We start from the raw sequence: 21595 nt of genomic DNA on the forward strand, positions 1-21595 counted from the left end.
GATGGCTGCCAACCAGCAGCAAGACCAGTTTTCACCCACCTCACCACGTTTGCACCTACCTGGATGTGCAGTTGTTTGATCCAAAGGTCCGTCTCAGAAAGACACAGTCAGGCACTTGCCCCAAAGTATGCTCTCACATGCTCTTTCTTAATAAGGAAATGATGACAATTCTCTGTCTCAGAAATCCTTAGTACAATGCCCACTGGGGCTGTCTTGACAGTGAAGTTAAAAGCGTCATACAACTTACATAAACACAACCCTGACCCCCCAACTCACATTCACCCAGGGGATTCGTGGCTTACCCAGCACCATCAAGCCTTGCTTTTGTGACCTTTTTAGGAGCAAAGAGAGGGGAGAACTGGAAAACCCAAAAAGACTAGTAGGATTTATGCTGGTAAGACCAGAGAGAAGAAGTCGGGGAGCCTGAAAAGACTGCAAGGCTGAAGGTGAGAGAGTGAGGGGGTGCTCTGGTGGGGGCAGCAAAGGCCTCTGAGACATTTTTAAAGAGGAAGATGGAAAAAGATGGTTTTAAGAAGTTATGCTATACATTGTGAAGGTAAATCCTTTTTGTTTGGTTTTGTGTTTGTTTTGAGTTTGCTTGTTTGCTCTATTTTTGAGAGATTGCTTTTTTAAAGATTTAAATTGCTTTCCAAGTATTTTTGGAATTTCAGACAGGAGTCTTTTTCTAAAAAAGACTATGTTGACTATGTTGAGACTAGCCTATATAGTGACTTCATCTTATACAGTTATGTTTAGATATTTATATCTGTTTGGCATTTTTCTGAGAGTAATTTATTCCATTTATTTAGTCTTTGTTGAGGGCAAAAACACTCAACCTGGCCTGCAGAAAACTCAAAGATATCAGACAAGGACCCTGCTTCCAAGAGCTTAACCTGGTGTAATTACCACTTAATGCCTATGATAATTATATTCAATTTAAAAGTATATACTCTCTGAAAGAGCAGCAGAAATCAGCTCTACAGAAGCTCAAAATAGGGAGAGAACACTTCCAGCTGGGGAGGAAGTGGTGGGAGAGGGAGAACCATCATAAACTACAGAAGGCTTCATTGGGGAGGCAGCGTCACAGATGGGCCTTAAATGGTGGGTAGGCTTTTGAGCATGCAGAGATCGGAGGGAAGGGTTTTCTAGGCAGAGGTAAGGGAATTCCGAACTGAAAGAAAAGCCTAAGCAAAGAGTAGGAGGGAAAAACTGAACGAATGATTCAGTGAATAGTGAATGATTCTGTTTAACTAAAGAAAAGACTCTATGAGGGCAACTAATAGGAAATGAAGTTAGAAAGGCAGGCTATGAGCAAACCATGGTGAGCTGGGAATTCCACGTAAAAGACCTTGGATTTGATTCAATGATCAATTGTGAAGGATGCGAAGAGAGATCAAAGATTTTGAACAGCGTGTTCCTAAAACAGCACAAGTTTCATGACTCGTGTTCAGACCCAGCCTGCCCCTCAGCAATATTGCTCTCCATCCAAACTCACTCAGATTTTCCTTAATTCTGACTCCAAAAAGATAAGTTTTCAAACAAGACTGCACTGAGACTTTGGAGAAAGGACTGAATTCCCTCTGTCAATCAGGCATGAAAACACCAGGCTGAGTTCAAGGCAGTGTTTGCTAACATGACTGGTCACTATTGCCTTTTCTGCCCAACTAGGAAAAATATGACTGGACTAGAATATCATCTCCTGCCCTCACTCTCAGGACCAAGTATGAGTCCGGTTGCTCTGAAGGGAAATGTGGCCATTGGCACAGGTGCATTCCCATGTGCTGGTGGTTTAAGACATGTTAAATGGTGGCCGAAGCAAAGCTCAAGGTGAAGGCACAAATGCAGACAAATCAGGAATACTGGAGGTTCTAAAGTAGAGGACATCAGGGAAAACTGATGTTGGTATCCTAAGAGAGGGGGTTTCATGTCCCAGAGGAAGGGTGTTAGAGCTGAGACTGGCCACTGGTAGAATGGAAAGCTGCCACACATAGTGCATCCCAGGCACTATAAGCGCTATAGCTGAAATAGCAGGCTTCCTGGTACAGGGACTATATCTCCTTTGATTTACTACTGTATCCTAGAATCATTCCTGTACATAGGAGACACTCTAAATATTCATGGGATGAATGACTTGGTGAACTAGGACAGCCTGGTAAGCAGCCTCCTAGGAGACTACAGAGAAGATTTCTGCCTTGGCAAGGGGTTGCATTCAATTTCTAAGATCCCTCCCAGCACCAGGACTCCATGGTTCTCCTCTGAATGTTGAAATTTAATCAGTATTCATTGTTCTTTGTACAAGACAATGTACTGAGCACACAGAAAACCAGGATGAATGATAAAGAGCCCTCATTTTCAAAGAGCTCATGGTCCAGCTGACATGACCGTCAGTAGTTTAACAATACCTTCTTCAAAGGGATCAGAGAGTCTCAAGGCTTCTGATTTATCTATTTAGTTTCTTCCAGAGATCTTCTAAGTGTTAATATGCATATTTACTAACAACCATCTTCCTAGACTACATAGTTCTGAATTTCCTCCCCATCTGAAAAGGTGGGTGAGGATGTCAAAGCTCAGATCCAAGATACTTCCAGAAGACACGTGATTGCCTGGTATAGTGGCACTTTAATCAAATGACTTATCTTTCTTTGCCTCTTGTGTATTCTTTTATTGGAGTTCATGAAAGAATCATAGAATCCTAGGGCTGGAAGGGAACTTAGAGCTCATCTAGTACAATACCTCAAGGAAACTGAAGCCTGTGGAGTCAAATAGCCTCCAGTTAGTGACATAACTGAGACTGGAACAGTGTCTTTTGATTCACAGCTAACATTCTCTATGCCACACCAAGCTAACATACTTTTTAAGCACTAGGAAACTTATGATGTACTGCATGGATCTGTTTATAGCTTTAAGGCCTTATTTCCATAATCCAAAAAGATGTAATGAAATACTTGTCTTTCTTTAATTCTCTGAAGGAAATTTATACAGGCTGCTCAGTGTAATGGAAGAAAATATTGGAGTAGATCCATGAAAACAAGGTTTCTAGGCTGAGCTCCACTAGTAATTTTATGGGTGCCTTCAAACTTCAGCCCTCCAGGTCCTAGTTTTCTGGCTGAAAGTAAGGACACTGAACTAGAATCAGTGTAACAAACTCAAATGCCTCGAACAATCAAGAAGGTAACTTAAATATGGGTAAAGCAGGCCGAATACAAGACTACAAAGCAGAAGTGGGGGGTGCTGAAGAGCTTATGTCCCTTTTAAAGGCATTCAAACCCAGATTTAAAAAAAATAAAATTATGTAGACCTCAGAAGACAGGGCTATGATTCAAATGTAGCCCATAGTCAAGCAATTTAACAGCTCAGAACTAGATGTTTAGGTCCCTTTTTTCTATAATTTTTGGGGCATGAAAATAAAATAGTTATCGGACATCACTGTTTTGATCAGAGTCTAACATGTTATGATTATCTTCAAATAAATCATTTTAATGCTCCCACAATCAAGAAATATCTAATCATTTTCCTCTAGCTTGCTGCTGTGTAGCTTTCAATAGTTTGTATAATTTCTCTGTGCCATAGTCTGTCATTAAGTAAAAGAAAAATAACATTGCTGACCATTCCTATGGGGTATGGTATGAATTAATTAGTTAATGTTTCAGCATAAATAAGAAGGATGCTCATCAATAAAATATATCTCGTGGGCATATGTTCTTCGTGATCATTTGCCTCAATAGTTCTTTTGTTGGCATCAACTTTTATTGACTGTTCCATATAATTAAAACCCCAAGAAACTGATTTTAAAAGACCAGAAACGGTGTGTAATACAGGACTGCCAACACTAATGAAATAATTTAAGTCAGAATTAGACAAAAGGACAAATTAAACTCAGCAAATTACTCAAGGACTACGAAAGGCTGATTGCTCAAGTGTAATTAAAATATACAACTAGAATAGTAACTGCTAACAGAGTGATCTGATCAATGAACACAGTAGCTATAAAAATTTAATGCAATGTGAGTAGCCTATTTTTTAAAATGCAAATAATCAACCCAAAATGCAGCTGACTATTATGAGGCCACCACGGAAAAACTAACAAGCTCATGAAAATTGTACTGATGACTCAGAAGAATAGGCTGCTATAAGATTTTAAGAACACTGCTCTTGATATCAACATCACCATTTAATCATAAAGATTAATTTCTCTAAAAGGAGGGGTGGAGCTCTTAGAGCTGTAAGAGTATTTCTTTCCTCGCGCGGATTCTTTACTGAATGCCTGGGCTGAGCAGTGATGTATGCCACATCTTCTCACCCACGCTGTCCATGTTACAACCCTTTCGTTACCACCTGGACCACTTTTCCTACATGGTGTTTAGACGTTCAGATCTAAGTCCTTGAATCTGCATAAAAACAAGATAAAACTGGACTCTACAATAGTTACAGATATATCTTGATAAAGCCCAAAAGGGAACAGGTGACTAGAGGGGGCAGTGAAAATCTACCCCCTGCTCCAATATATAGCTCTGCTGGTCACCCCAAAAACCAGTCCCTCAGTCCTCAATGCCTTGTTAGGCATTACAATAATAACGGTCCCCTGTGATATGGAAAGGACCTCCCTTCCTCTGTGTTATGTTTCACCAGGATTGTCTCTCAGCTCACAGACAATTTGTTTTCTCCCCAAGACAGGAAGACATGCCACAATAGGCAGGCAGGACAGGTTTCAATACCAGCCACCATCATGGACCTGGAATCTACCCCTCTCCAAGCCTCAGAAGTCAGTCTTCCTAGTCATGTAAGACTCGGGCTTTCTTTGCGGTAAACTCTCTCTCAACATCTCCACAATACCCTTCTTGAGATGTAGCTTTAGTTTATATACACACAGGCACACTTAACCTATCAAATGGGTCTGAATCCAACTGTAGTAAATGCTGAGGGGTTTGGAGGCTCCTCATCTTCAGTGAGTATAATAAGTACTACTGTGGAGCACAAGGAAGAAAGGGAAATGATTTTTCAGTTCTACACATATATGAATATTTATTTAACAAACACATCACAGTTACCACTGGCACTGTTCTAAGGCATGCAATCCAAACACAGCCCTACAAGGTAATTAGACCCACCTTACGCACAAGGAAACTGAGGCACATAGAGATTTGGTGACTTGAGGTTACACAAGTAAGTTTTGAGGATGCTCTGGCTCTAAGGCCCTATTCTTAATCATTACGCCACATAGCTCCCCAGCCTCGGCTGGATCCCCACTCTGGTATGACAGTGATAATATTCCACTGAGGGAGAACTGAATATGCAAGAACAGTAAAGCGAAAAGTCTACATCTCTTGGAATCATTTTCTCCATCTCACTCAGGCAAATGGCCAAAGCTAAAATCTTACTTCCCAAGTGGCTGAAAAGCTGTTGACATTAGAATAAATCTATACTAAGTAGAATCATCTATAACTTATTTCAGGCCATTCTCTTGATATCTGATTTCCCCTCAGCCTCTTTTCTCATACCAATACCCCAGCAGCCCCTGAGGGAGGCTTAAGTGGGTCAGGTGGGGGCAGCTCTCACCTCAGCCCTACCTACTGCCTCTGGCCTTATATGTAACAAAGCAGCCATTGCTCAGCATGACACAATTCTCAGAGGCTGTCTGAGGCAAGAGCAAGTTTGGCTAGAGTTAACACAATTCGTAAGCAGGCAATAAGTCCTCTAGAGCTGAGGGAACACCTCCACAGCCAACATATTGATACTATTCCAGATGGTTTCCTTCTGTCCTGGTCTCTGCTGCCCATGCTGTATATATGAGGAGTTCACACTCTTAATTTGAATTTCTACTACTGTAATGCTGGGAAGATTTACAGTATAATTCAGTTACTTTTTTTTTTAACTGACTAATAGCAAATCACTCTGCAAGAGATAAAAGGCAACAACATTAACATTTATTGAGCATCTATCATACAGAAAATTTCAAATATCTCAGTTACCCTTATCACAACAGTACGTAGTACTACCACTGTTTTTAAGATGAGGAAATGAGAAGAGAGGAAAGTGATTTCATCAAGATCTCATGGCTAAAAATAGCAAAGCTAATGTAACTCCAGGCCTGTCTGACTCCAGGCCTCTGCTCTCTCCCACCACACTACAGTGATTTGCTAAAAGAGCTTTCAGTGGAATGAGTGAAACCAATGTACAAAGAGCTCACCACCAATCAAAATCCCAGGAAGTTATTTTATGGGTATCGACAAATTGATTCTAAAGTATATATGGAAAGTGAAGGGATTAAAATAAAGAGCTTCTGTACACTAAAAAAAAAAAAAAAGTATATATGGAAAAGCAAAAGATCCAGAATAACCAACACAATATTGAAGGTCAAGAACAAAGCCGGAGGACTGACACTACCTAACTTCAAAACCTACTACAAAGCTACGATAATCAAGACAGAGTAGTATTGGCAAAAGAACAAGTAAATCAATGTTACAAAACAGAGCCCAGAAACAGAACCCCATAAATACAGTTAACTGATCTTTGACAAGGGAGCACAGACAATTCAATGGAGTAAAGACAGTATCTTCAACAAATTGTGCTAGAACAACCAGACATCCACAGGCAAAAAAATGAATCTAGACAGAGACCTTACACCTTCACAAAAATTAATTCAAAACTGATCAGAGACCTAAATGTAAAATACAAAACTATAAAACTCCCAGAAGATAACATAGGAAAAAGATGAGCTTGGGTAAGGAGAGGCCTTTTTAGACACAACACCGACGTCCCAATTCATGAAAGAAATAATTGATAAGTTAGACTTCAATAAAATTAAAAAGGTCTGCTCTACAAGACAATACTAAGGGAATGAGACCAAGAAAAGCCCTGGGTCTTGAAGAATAAGCATAGAGGCCCTACAAGTGAACAGCATGGTGCGCCTAAAAGTCAATCAAAAGCGCAGCAGCTGGAGTACCGTGAATGAGGGAGAGAGTAATGCAGTATGAGTCCGAGAAATTGTCATGATCAATTCACATCTTATAGAACACAATAGCGTCCATGTATATTATGTAAAGGAAGAAATTTCGTGTCATATTTAGGATAGAATTTATGTATTTTTTCCACCTAAGTTCGTTCATCTTTATATTCAACTTAGGTAATAGACAGGAATGATTTTAAAAAGGGAGAAAGAGAGATTGAGAAGACAAGCCACACACTGAGAGAAATATTTGCAATAGACACATCTAATAAAGGACTGTTACCCAAAATATACAGAGAACTCTGAAAACTCAACAATAAGAAAAAAAATCCCAATTAAAAAATAGGCCAAAGACCTTAACAGACACCTCACCAAAAAAGATATACAGATGGCAAAAAAGCATATAAAAAGACGTGCCACGTCATTTCTCATTAGGGAAATGTAAATGAAAACAATGAGATACCACTACATGCCTATTAGAATGGCCAAAATCCAGAACACTGACAATGCCAAAGCTGGTGAAGAAGTGGAGCAACAGGAACTCTCATCCATCAATGGTGGGAATACAAAATGGTACAACCACTTTGGAAGACAGTTTCACAATTTCTTACAAAATCAAACATACTCTTAATATATGATTCAGCAATCATGCTTGTTGGTATTTACCAAAAGGAGTTCAAATTTTATGTCCACATGAAAATCTGCACACAGATATTTATGGCAGTTTTATTCTTAATTGCCAAAATCTAGAAGCAACCAAGATGTCCTTCAGTAGGTGAATGGATAAACAAACTCTGGTATATCTAAACAATGGAATATTGTTCAACACTAACAAGAAATTAGTTATCAAGCCATGAAAAGACATGAAGGAACTTAACTGCCTATCATTAAGTGAAAGAAGCCAATCTCAAAAGGCCACATATTGAATGATTCCAATCATATAACCTTTCTGGAAAAGACAACACTCTGGTGCTAATGAAAAAATTAGTGGTTGGCAGGGGTGGGATGTGGGGCAGAGATGAATAGGCAAAGCACAGAGGACTTTTAGGACAGTGAAATACTCTGCATCTTATAATCATGGATATATGTCATTATACATTTGTCCAAACCTACAGAATGTACAACACCAAGAGTGAACCTTGAAGTAAAAGTATGGACTTTAGGTGATTATGATGTATAAAAGTAAGTTCATCCTTGGTTAAAAAAAAAAAGGTACATTCTGGTGAGTGATGTTGATAAAGGAGGGAGGCTATACATGTGTGGGAACAGGGGATGTATGGGAAATCTTCTGAACCTCCCTCTCCATTTTGTTGTAAACCTAAAACTGCTCTTAAAAAATGAAGTCTTAAAAAAAAAAAAAAAACCACCGAACACGAAATAGAATTAAATAGGCATATAATAAATATTGAAAATGGAAGGCAGAGGAAGGAAGAAGTCATTGCTAGTACAGGTATAGGACAAGGAAGCTGCTTTTGAGCTAGACCTTGAAAACTAAGTAAAATTTTTGATAGGCTAAGAAGTTGTGTGAGCCTAAGAACAGAGTCATAGCAGGGCGTGTGGCAGAGACTATCAGCTATTCATGAACATCCATTTCTTCTTCCTCCTGGACTTGGCCAGATTATATTTCCCAAAACTCATGTGTACTTCAGGGTGGCCAAATGAGTAAACTTCTAACTAATGGAATAAGATCAGAAGTGAAGTCTGAGAGGCCTCACCCATAGAAACCTCTCATGTGAGTTTCTCTATCCCTTTTACCCACCTGGCTGGCTGGAATGAAGATGACCAGGGCAACTCTGAAAGCTGTGTGATAAAGATGGCACACCCTTCAGCAGTTCAATTCTACGTATCGCCTCATGGATTAGAACCCTCCTGCCCACCAGGAGCACCCACATTGGACTGTTGAGTGAGTGAGAAATATATAAACTTCTTTTGTATTTGAACCCATTATGCATTTTGGGTCTACCTGTTACAGGAGGTAATGTTACCCTAACTAACGCAGGTGATATATTCAGGCAAAGGTGAATAGAGAGGCATGCAGGGAATACACTGGAGGTTAACAGGAAACCTAACTGGTAGCTGTATTGAGACAGATCACATTAAAGAACTGAGGTTTCTTCTGGGGTGCCTGGGTGGCTCAGTTGGTTTTCGGATCAGGTCATGATTTCAGGGTCCTGGGTTTGAGTGCCTTGTGTCAGGCTCTGGGCTCAGCGGGGAGTCTGCTTCCCCCTCCCTCTTTCCCTCTGTGCCCCACCCCCCAATCAGGCTCATGGGCTGGCATGCTCTCTCTCTAAAATAAATAAATCTGAAAAAAAAAGAACTGAGATTTCTTGTTAGCAGTAAGTCAAAATAAATCCACACTCTGATGAAATTAAACTGTATGCAAGTAAACTGTGTTTTGAAGACCATCTTTATGAGCATTTGACATTTAAAACTATACTTTGGGCATTAACATGAGTACCTTCTTATACTGTCACTCTTTTATTTTGCAAAGAAGTAAGCCTCTAGAAATGATGCCCATGCTTTAAGTTTTCCATTTACCATTCCATTAATAAGTACTCACTAAATCGTTACAAGTTTTAGTTGCAATTCCACCAACACATGCTATAATCAGCACCTGACAATGGAAAAGGACACCCAAGTTAGATACATGAATGCTCCTACTTTAAGGACAATTGAAGAACAGAGAAACAAAGATCGCAGCTGGCATTATGCTGTCAGAGAAAATGAAATGTTATAAAAGATATTTCTATGTTCTTTCAGGCATACTTTTCCCAAAGCCTGAAGTGCGGCATGTCACCCAAGAAAGACAGAAAATAAAAAGCATATAAAAACAATACTCTAAGAAGAAACAATAAAAAAATTAATTTGAAGCATAAAGCAAGCACATTAGCGCAATCTTACTTTTCTGAATGAACAGTTTCTCTCTAAATACAACCTGCAAGATGAATGTTGGACATGGTTGAAATATCGTGATAGGGTGAGAGGAGGCAGGGGAAAAACTGTTTCTCAATTCAGAGGAAGCACAAGGTAGATTTTGAGAACACAAATTTTGGTACACTCCAAGAGAAGTTAGTCTGAATGGGGGGGTGGAAGGCAGGAAGAGAAGTTAGAATGGCAGACAATGTGAAGGCAGGTAAGGAGATTTCAAGATAGAGTGATCTAACAGAATAAATCAAGAACTCAGTCTTGTGACCACACCTAAGTCCAGAGAAAACTGTGCTTTGGAAGAAGAGAATATGGATTTTGAGGAGCAAGTGTCAGTCTCTGTCATTATGTTCCTCTATGATTCGATCACTTTGCTAATCCACCTGTCTCAGAATGAAACTATCTCTCTCTTTTTCTCTTTTAAAGGACAAACACACTTACAACTAATCAACATATAGCTATTGAGTAAATAGGTGTAGCTAGCATTGCTAAACTTTCAGGATACATGAGATTTGATCCCAGTTATTTGATTATAAACAAAGGAAATAAGATCCAGGAAAGCCAAAATTATAATTTAAATTGTATCAGCTTCGATGCACTGGTTGAGCTTTTGTAACAAAGGACAAAAATACAGAGGCTGAAACAAGACAGTAGTTGATTTCTCTCACATAATAGTCTGGATCAGAGTTGGGGTGGTGGCTTTCCAGCAGGAAGGGAAGAATGATGGGAAGGACAAAGTTCTTTCCTTTTAAAGGCATGATCCAAATTTACACATATTACTTCCTCTCACATCCCAGTGGCCAAAACCAAGCCACGTGGCCAAACCTACCTGCAAAGAAGGCTGAGAATTGTGGTCTGTTGCTGAGCGGCCATATGCAGAAGCAGAAACTTATTATGATGAAAAAGAAGGGAACGATGAATAGATACTACAAGTCAACAGTTGTTAACATTAAAAAAAAAAAAAGCCAAAATAAGTCCCCATTTATAGAATGAAATTCCTAATACTAATAATTTATCAGCCCAGTAGAAAATCATAGGAATGGTATGACACTTTCATGGAGAATAAGGCCCTCAAATTCAGCTCCATCAGAAATGCAACTCTAGAAATACTCAAGGATGAGAAGTACAGTATCCAAAGCAATTGTTCCCAACATCACTGTATGTCGCAGGATCACCAGTGATTGATGTCACTGAATATCAGGATCGCCCATGAAATTTATTTTAAAATATCAATGCCTGAATCCTCTACATTCTAAATCTGGGTAGGGGCTTAGACATCTAAAATTTTTTTAAGTCCCCAAGAGTAAATAGGATGTTGGAGCTAAAATCAATGATAAAGGGGCGCCTGGGTGGCTCAGTCAGTTAAGCATCTGCCTTCAGCTTAGATCATGATCCCAGGGTCCTGGGATCAAGCCCCACATCTCCCTCTCCCTCTGCCTGCCACTCCCCCTGCTTGTGTGCTCTCACTCTCTCTCTCTCTGTCAAATAAATAAATAAAACGTATTTTTTAAAACTTTTAAAAAATGAATAAAATAAAACCAGTGATAGAAAATCAAAGATAAATATTCAAACTCACCTGAAAGTTTAAACTAAAAAGACTTATTTTAAATAAATATTGTTAGACTTTTCTGAGTAACCTCAATTAAAAGGATTTTAGATTATAAAAGATTGATTATGAAAGTGTAGGACTGGGTTATCTCCTGGTTCTGGTACTGTTAGACTTTGGGCTAGTTCCTAAAGCATTCTGAGCCTGATGTCCCTAGTCCATAAAATGAGGGGTTCAGCCAAAATCATTGCTTGTGGCATTCCTACATGTTTTCACTTTTTGCTAGCCAGTTGTTTATTATGAGCAACATTAGAGTAAAGCAAAAATAATTAACATTTAACAAATATTTATAGAGGTCTTACTTTGTGCTAGCCTCTGCTAGGAATACAAAGGGAACAAAGTATAAGTAGGCCAGCCTTCTTCCTTATTCATGGAGCTTACAAGCTATCAACTGCAAAACATTATGCTGGGTCCTATATGTTGATCAGAAGCCTACTGATGGCCGGCCACCTTTGGGTGTTAGAATATACAGAATATACTCTCTCTGTCTCTTTCTTGGTCTGTCTGTCTGTCTCTGTCTCTACAACCCCTTCCTCATTTTCCCTTTTCTCCTTTGCAATTCCTTTTGTTTAAATTCAAATTTTTCTAAGTATGTAATACTCTTATAATGGAGGAAAAAAGTAAATCCTATAAAAAGCATTATTTTTTAAAAGTTTTTAAAAATATTTTTTTCAGGGGGCGCCTGGGTGGCTCAGTTGTTAAGCGTCTGCCTTCGGCTCAGGGCATGATTCCGGAATTCTGGGATCGAGCCCTGCATCGGACTCCTCTGCGGAAAGCCTGCTTCTTCCTCTCCCACTCCCCCTGCTTGTGTTCCCTCTCTCACTGGCTGTCTCTCTCTCTCTCTCTGTCAAATAAATAAATAAAATCTTTTTTAAAAAATTATATATATATATATATATTTTTTTTTTTCAGGGGCACCTGGGTGGCACAGGCAGCTCAGCAACCAACTCTTGGTTTCCGCTCAAGATCCTGATATTGAGGGGCGCCTGGGTGGCGCAGTCGTTAAGCGTCTGCCTTTGGCTCAGGACGTGATCCCAGCGCTCTGGGATCGAGCCCCACATCAGGCTCCTCTGCTAGGAGCCTGCTTCTTCCTCTCCCACTCCCCCTGCTTGTGTTCCCTCTCTCGCTGGCTGTCTCTGTCAAATAAATAAAATAAAATCTTAAAAAAAAAAAAAAGATCCTGATATTGAGCCCATGTTGGGCTCTGACCTCAGCACTAATCTGCTTGAGATTCTCTCTCTCCCTCTGTCCCTCCCCAATCCTGCTTGCTTGTGCTCTCTCACTCTCTCAAATAAATAAATCTTTTAAAAGTAAACAAAATAAAATATATTTTCAAATTCCTGTTCTCTTTTGTAAGAGAGATTACAAAAGTAAGCAAAATGTAGAAATAAGATATTTCATAAGGTACAGCTCATCCCAAGCAGAGAGAACCTATGCAAAAGCTGAGTCCCTCTTCTATTTCCACAGTTTCTAGGAAAGGAAATGCAGGTCCAGCAGAAATGTCACTGTGTGTGCATATGTCTGTGTATGTGTGTACATACATGCTTGTACGTGTTTAATAAAGCAAACACGCAACAAAAGATGAATACAAATAAAAGACAGTGATGAAGGAACAATGAAAGAAAAACAGCACTACTCAAAAACAATTAGTTCCTTTTTCTGTAAGCGAAACAGCCTTGATAATTGAGGTTTCACAGGCAAGTTCTACAGTACTTTCTTAGCTTTCTCTGGTGACCTTCACCTTGCCGTGGCTATTAAATGCTGAGAGGCTAACTACTGTTTGTTTCTTGGGTACAAAAACGTTCAGTTCTCTCCAAGTGATTCTGTGCTTCTCCTAAGGCAAGCAACCGCCCCCGCCCAGTCAGCTCGCAATCGCTCTGCTAGGGGAAAAGCACCATAGCAGGGTATATTCAAAAGACCAGAGAATCCAAAAGCTTTGGAACATGTGGTATGATTATTATTATTTTCCCAGTTGTTACCCTTTCCTTCCTTATGTTTTGCTTAGGTTAAAGATTTTTGCATTTCCCAGCACACATTAATATTGTTTGGAAGGAGGAAAGAGAAAACCTAGCCAAGAACAGAGGCAAGCTGAAACTAAATTCACAGTGTGTCTTAAATGATACCACATGAACTTTTCTGTATTTCATTTCTAAAAAGGTCTCACTGTGGACTCTATTACTAACATTTGCTTTGGAAACAACTAACACTTAATATACTTTATTGACATTTATTAATAAGTTGTACAGTTAATCATGGGACTTACTGTTGAAGCATTGCTCTTTAATCAATATAGAGCAGAACTTACATTTTTCACTACCTAGTAAGTCTTTCTAACAGTATTCTCCCTGGTGACCCTATCAGTCAAACAAAGGGGGAAAAATAGTTATGTTCATTCATTACTATGTTTAATGGTAGCCCACAGCATTTTTAAAAGCAACCGTAAAATTATGTCAAACATATATATATATATATATATGAAAATGTGATGTCTCTGTATGTTGATAATAAATAGGAACAGTATTGAATGTTCAAAGTAGAAATGTTTTGCCCCTTTCATAAAAAAAAAAAGAACATGATAGGTATACAAGAAAGCATTAATAATGTTTAGGGTCCAACTAAAGCAGTGGTTCTTTTTTTTTTTTTTTTTAAAGATTTTATTTATTTATATGACAGAGATAGAAACAGCCAGCGAGAGAGGGAACACAAGCAGGGGGAGCGGGAGAGGAAGAAGCAGGCTCATAGCAGACGAGCCTGATGTGGGGCTCGATCCCATAACGCCGGGATCATGCCCTGAGCCGAAGGCAGGCGCTTAACCGCTGTGCCACCCAGGCGCCCCTAAAGCAGTGGTTCTAAACTGAGGACTATTTTGCCCCTAGGGGACATTTGGCAATGTCTGGAGACTTGACTGTCACAACAAGGTGGGGGGGGGGTGCTACTAGCATCTGGCGGGTAGAGGCCAAAGACACCATCGGATGTCCTACAATGTAGAAGACAGGCCCATACAACAAAGAATTATCTGCCCCAGATGTCAGTATCGCCAGGGTTGAAACACATATTTTCAAGGTAACTTCCCCAAGCACTTAAAGCAGCAGAAGGAAATGGGAAACTTTTTCAAAACCCCAGTTTTGTTTATGAACCTTGACCCCACACACACACCTCTGACCCCAGAGTTTTCCCCATTCCACACTATACATTCTCTGGCTAGCACAACCCAGCTGCAGAGTGTCAAAAGGTTCCTTTCTACTCTGCGTAGTGTTTTATTGCTATACAACAAGGCTTCTCGTCACTGGTAATGGGGAGGTACAAACCAGAGATTCCTGCTGAGCTTTTCAAAACACCCTCTCCTATGAGTTTGGATGGGTCCTTCAGTTTTCCCGGGGGTAGGGGTTGTGTGGGCACCAACAGACATTCCTACCACCACGCAAAGTAAATACAAAATAGGATTTGTAGGAAGAAAACCGGTAAGTAGCAAAAGAACAGTGTGCATAACATCACCAAGTTCTCATCCTACTAGGCTAACTAGACTGGATGCACATAGCAAACAAATCGACAGAGAGGGACTCACATACCTATACTGAGGCAAATTATAACTGCAGAGCCTTCCTCCTTCAGAAAGTGATAGGGACGCTCCAGATTTCAGCCCTGTTCTTCCACTGAGTGACTCAGACTTACAGAGCCAAGGTCTCAACCAAACTAAGAAGAAGGAAAATGAGCCTCCAAAAACATTCAGATTGGTCTCTCCTCAGAAAGGTTATGGAATAGTATGGCATGAACAGTAGGAATCATAGGGATCACAGTGCAGTGCACATACTAAAAGCACACATTAGCTCCAGAAACTTGTACTTTGATTGTGTGTGTGCACGTGTGTACCAGGTAGTGAGGTAGAATATACTCCCTACTGAGGGTCATGCTCAAAGAGTTTGAAAGTTATGAACCTAAATCAGAGTCTTTTTCTCCCTCCTCGCTCCCTCCCTCCCTCCTTCTTTGCCTCTTCTCCCTACACCATACCATATGCATTTCTACAGGATAATCAAAATAGAAGATTTATCTACTAACATATATATAATTAATATATAATATATATAAGTTGATGGGAATGCAAGCACAAACCAAGCTTAGAAAACTTCCCTGAAGCCAGGCCATTAAGCAAAGCTGCTGAAGCTGTTGGCCATGACTATGGTTCTCACACTAAAGAAGATGATAAGCACTGATTAGGCCACTGGCCTCCTAGCACCAGTCCAACTGACCTTCACCAGAAAACCTCCTGGCATCTCTTTTTCCTAGCAATCTCGCCAAGACGGCAGGACCAGCCACTCGTTAGCCCCTAAACAGTGTTAACTGGGGGCCACCCATGGGCTAAGCATCACGCAATATATATTTTATACATTTATCTTACTTAGTCCTAACAATCACCTTGGAATATCATTTCCATTGAACAGATGATGAAACTGAGGCTCAGGAAAATAATAACAGCATACCCAAGATCTTATGTCTGGGAATTAAGTATTGGAGCCAAGAGGAAAATCCAAGGCTCCAGGCTCTAAAGCTCAAGCTCTTTCCATCACACTGATCTCTTAGTTCAAGAACAGACTCTGAGCTTGAGATGTGTGTGCAGAAGATTATTGGGGCAAGCTTCAACACCTGTGGGGGAGAAAAATATGATTAGGATGCTGACCCCAAGATCCCATATAGGGCTCTGGAGCTAAGATGGCCTTTCAGAGTCATCCAGCCTTAAGGCAAGGGAACTGGGCCTCCATATCCCACTCTCTTATAGACTAGTCTAGATTCTGGCTTCCCCAGGGAGAGAGTATGACCTTAGGTGAAATAGCCTTCTTATGGGGAGGGCAATGGCAAAGAAGGACTCAGCTAAGAGTCAGCTGCCAGTGTTCCCAGAAGCTAAGGGAAGGAGTGCCTCAGACCCACAAAGAGCACTGGGCAGGGTCCTACAGCATCCACCACAGCAGAGAACACAAGCCCCCCCCCATGTTTGCTATCCCTAGTTATACTGACAAGGTTGAATCCTCTGTTGCCTATTTCAGCTCCACCACTTACTATGTGATTTTGAATCAGTAACTTAATCTCTTGGTACTTTTATTTCCTAATCTGAAATATGAAAATACAGATCACAACATGGGATTTTTCAGAATATAGCTCCTGGCATCTAAGCACCTGGAAAATGTTTCCTGTTACTATGCTTTTCTTACTTTTGCTTTGCTCCCACCTTACCAGCCTCTTCCGTGTATAAAAAGTGCTTTAAGTCAGATACCAAAAGACGTAGGTTATGGAAGTGCCCAAATCTCAGTTCAGGACTTTGGTCCATTGTTTATTTCAGTCCTACAACTGCTGCTGCCACCTCACTTTACTCGCTATCACTTAGCGTATGATTCCTTAAAGAAAGCTTCGAGAGACTTCTTTATGAATACTTGAAGTACTCCTGGGCTCACTCCAGGACAGTGGTTGTTTAAATAATTCATGGGAATTGTGCCTGCAATTGACAAAGACAAGGCAAATTGCACAAGAGCAGCTTATTCCTTACACGCCTGCACGTGGTCTTTGATAACACAGGATGCCAGCATAGAATTCAGTACTGCTTAAGAAAAGAAAAAAGAAAAGAAAAAAAATGTAAGTGCTCCAAAGAAGACAAGACAATAGTTAAAGAACAGTTAAGCCCAAAAGCAATGTGAAGGTGACAGCCACCAGGCAATAAACATAAAAGAGGTACTACATTCTTTAGCCAAGTTTGGAAATGGTTCCTTCAAGAACCAGACCATTCTCATTTTCAAGAGGATACAAGAAATACTGAGTAGTTTTCTCCACACAGAAGCCTTGAAGATTTATTTAATGCTCCTGCCAAAATGAATGTTGGGTGATGCTTGATGCTGTTGAATAATGAAGATGTTATCTATTTCTCTAATGTTAGAAAACATTGCATTACACAGATAAAGGTTGTATAACCACGCTGGGTCAGTGCAAAAGACAAGACATTGTTGGAATGGCAGTTGTATCCTTAAAATGCATTGTATTGACATAAAGATAAAAATGAGTTTGTCTCAGAAGGCCGGCATGCTGACAAGCCAGAATGCCCAATCACATAACCTATCAGGGCTTTCATAATTCTGTTTTTGATGAAGTCATGAGCCCATTGCCTTCTCTTTTAACACAACTGCCCAATGTTCAACCAAAAGGAACTATTCAATTTTATCCCCCAGAGCCCATGTTTTCCCATTTCCAAACCATAGTTTATGCATCTTCCCTGTAACCAGAGCTGCCATCCCTCCATTTTCATGAGACAAACTCCTCTCCAACCTTTAAGGTCTATTTCAATGTGCTCTTTTAATAAAAGTTGTTCCAGGACCACCCTCTCCAAACTAGACATGATCATACCATGTAAACTTTAATATCACTTTGTCTGAATCTCCCTTCTAGCAATAATTATTCTTGCCTGTCTTGCTTTGGCTTATTTTATTTATTTATAACATCTATTTTTCCTCTATCCTGTAAGCAATTTAAGGCAGTGGCTATCTCTTAATCCTCTTTGCACCTTCTTCAGTACCTGACACTGTGCCCTGAACTTGAAATGTTCGATAAATGTGGCTGGATTTACCAATAACACTCTCCCTTTGGCAGTTTGGAACTCACTATTCACCCTTTTTCATTCCTGTACTTCCTCTCTCATTCCTGCTCATAGGAGTCAGCACAAAGTGACCTCAGCTGTCCCCTGAAAATACCAGATCAAAGGTTAGATATCTAACGCTGTTCGTGAAAGGTTGCTACCCTTCTGACTTCCTAGGAGTTATGGGATTCTAGAGCTCAAATGCTTTTTAAATAATATCTGAGTCTGGGGTTAAGTGAACTGCACAATGTCGCATATGGAGCAAACCTAAACTCTAGTGTAAGGATGAGCTCTTTTGTTGTTCAATACTGTTGTCATAGATAGGGTTAGAGCTTCTTTCTCTTTTGTGGTCTTGAGCTCATTCATTCCAGGAATATAATTTTTTAAAGTATAAGCTTAAGAATATTAATTTGCCAAAACAATAATCATAAGAAACCTTGGACTTACTTATAAATTTACATGTACAGCCGGCATGCTCTACCCTGACCCAAAGTTTCAATGACAAGTATATCAGACTTAAATACATACAAGCATGTACTTGCTTATGACAAAAACACTTCAGGTTCTGTTTGTACTATCAAGAACATCCAAAGAAAAATGAAGTTCAAGTAGAAACATTTTGATGATTTTTTTCTCAGAACTCGACCACAAACCAAAGTCATAGATGAATAATGATTTAAATGAAGTGAAAATAATGAATCAATAACATGACTGGCAAATTCTGGGGAATGGATCAGAGTTCTAAAAAATCTTCACAACAGATTTTCTTCCAGGGAGCTTCTGCAGCATCCAAATGCATTTATTATTTGCTCACTGCAATTTTTACGGAGCAGAAACTAAGCAAGACCCTTCCTGTTCACTTCCATTTTTTCATGTGGTTGGCTATAACCTCATATCCCCTTGTTTAAGCACAACCTACAACCTGTCTTCATTGGGCTAAATTAAAAGATTTTTACACCCTATGATTTGTGATTTTATAGCTTCCTTATACCCCAAAGTTAAGATGACTTTACGCCCCAAGACCATGTTTGGAAAGTTATCTAGTTTCAGTTTCTTTATGACGCCTATGTATGCCACTCTCCTCAGGGTGACTATCACGTAGGTGAGCATAACACAGTTCTATACAACACTTCTTCCATGTCGTGAGGTTCAATACTAATTGCCTGGTGATACTATCTAATTATAATAGAGGCCATTGGAACTATTTAACACAAACTCCCACAGGGCTACATAGCCAAAGAGAAGCAAATACTTGTGCTATTATGTGGTAAATTCAGAGCCCGGCACATACAAAATCAAGGAGATTTCGATAAAGGCAGATTTATCTTTTCAGATCTTTGTAAGTAATGAGAGGTCATATTGAAGATTTGCTGCATAGTAAAAGCACCTTCAGTCAACCTATCTGTCATCCCGGACAGGTCTTTAGAGGAAAGTCTATGCAAGGTAGAATGCCAAAAGGTTATATAAAGTATATGAATAAATGTGGACTATAAGAAAAATGCTTTTAGCTTTGGAATGAATGAAATTTGACCACGAAATAATACAACCGGCTTCTAACAGCATGATAAGATGTAAATTCTGGTTGCAACAAGTACTGTCCTTTCAAAATGGTCATCTTGGGAGATAATATATACTCTATGCTACTCTCATTCCAAATATGTCCTCTTTTAAAATTAGTTTCAGGACACATTCTGTCAAAATCTTCATCTGGGCTTTTAATCTGGGCTTGATTTTTGGAAAACAACCTGCTGTAGGCAGACTCTGAGAGGTCCCCATGCCCTCTGCCTCCTGGTGTTGATGCTTTTGTGCGATCCCCCTTCCCCAAGTGTGAGTGGGGCTCGTAACTTGCTTCCAGCCAATAGAAGATGGCAAAGATGACAGAAGAGATATAATTACATATATAAAATTACATTATCTAAGATTGTAACCCATCTTGCTAGTAGACATTCTCTCCCTTGCTAGCTTTAAGAAAGCAAGTAGTCATGCTGGGAAGGTCCACAAAGCAAGGAGCTCAGGGTAGCCTAGACAGCAAGAAATTGAAGCCCCCAGCCAACAGCCCAGAAAGAACTGAATGTTGCCAACAACCATGTGAACTTGGAAGTAAACCCTTCTTTAGTCAAACATGCAAATGAGACCCAGCCCTGGCTAATATTTTGCAACCTTATGAAGGACCCAACTAAGCCATGCCCAGATCCTGACCCACAGAAACTGAGATAATAAGTGAGATTGTTTTAAGCCACTAAGCTTGTCATAATGCTATAATGAAGTAATAGACAACTAATGTGAAAACTTTGGTCATTCTGAGCCAGCTTTAGTCAATACAATTTTTTTTTAAGATTATTTATTTATTTGACAGAGAGAGAGACAGCCAGCGAGAGAGGGAACACAGGCAGAGGGAGTGGGAGAGGAAGAAGCAGGCTCCCAGTGGAGGAGCCTGACATGGAGCTCGATCCCAGGACTCCGGGATCACGCCCTGAGCCGAAGGCAGCCGCTTAACGACTGAGCCACCCAGGCGCCCCCAGAAGATACCATTCTTAAATCTTATCCTCTTAATTATCTTTTACTTACCTTGTTTTTCTACCTATTCACTTCTAAGAAAATCAAGAATTCTCTGGAAAGGGAGCCACTTTCAAATCTACCTAATACTTTACATGTTAGATTAATAGCATCTAGCATTTATAGGACATTTACTATGTTTCAGGCACTGTGCTATGCATTTTACATATTTTATTAATCCACACAATCCTAAAAGTTAGAAATTCTTACATTCCCATTCTAAAAGTGAGGAAATGGAATGAAATAAATTTCCCAAGGTCAAAGGCTAGTAAACAGCAGTGCTGAGAATCTAACTCAAGCAGTCAACTTCCAGAGTTTACACAATTAACATCTCTCCTATAAAGGAGGTGCACAAGCATTAGCTCATTTGAGGTCCCTACTAAAAAAAAAAAAAAAAAAAAAAAAGCTCTTCTAATGTTACTGATAAAGAAATTGGGGCTTTGAGAGTTTAAGAGTTTAAGTCATATAACTTGTTAAGAGCCAAGTAGAGCCTAAAAGAACCAAATTTTCATTTCTGCCCCTAATCCAGTGCTCTTTCTACCACATGAACAGTTGTTCATGTCAGTTGTTGCCCTGAAGTCCTGAGGCTAATTGTTTTGTGGGCAGTTCTGGTGACCAGAATGCGGCAATACCTAAAAGAAAATCTCTGAAACAGTTCTGAATAAAGAAACCATCATCCAGACACTCAATGTAAACACACTCAAGGGTTCCATTTTGAAAGATAACACTCATCTTCAATAGTATTTCTATGATCATAAAATTATAATCGCCACACCTCATAAGCCAACACAAATTTTACAGTTATACCTCATAAACAAATACAAAAATAAGTTAGTGAATACAGGCATAGAACTCCGTGAAACTCAATTTCCTAAACTATAAAATGAGGAGGGTTGGAGATCACTACTTCTCAAAGTATGTTCCAGAGAACACTAACCCCACGACACAT

This window comes from Ursus americanus, chromosome 8, assembly GCF_024610735.1.
Source record: "Ursus americanus isolate L20-20 chromosome 8, mUrsAme1.1.p, whole genome shotgun sequence".
In the NCBI taxonomy this organism is placed as follows: domain Eukaryota; kingdom Metazoa; phylum Chordata; class Mammalia; order Carnivora; family Ursidae; genus Ursus; species Ursus americanus.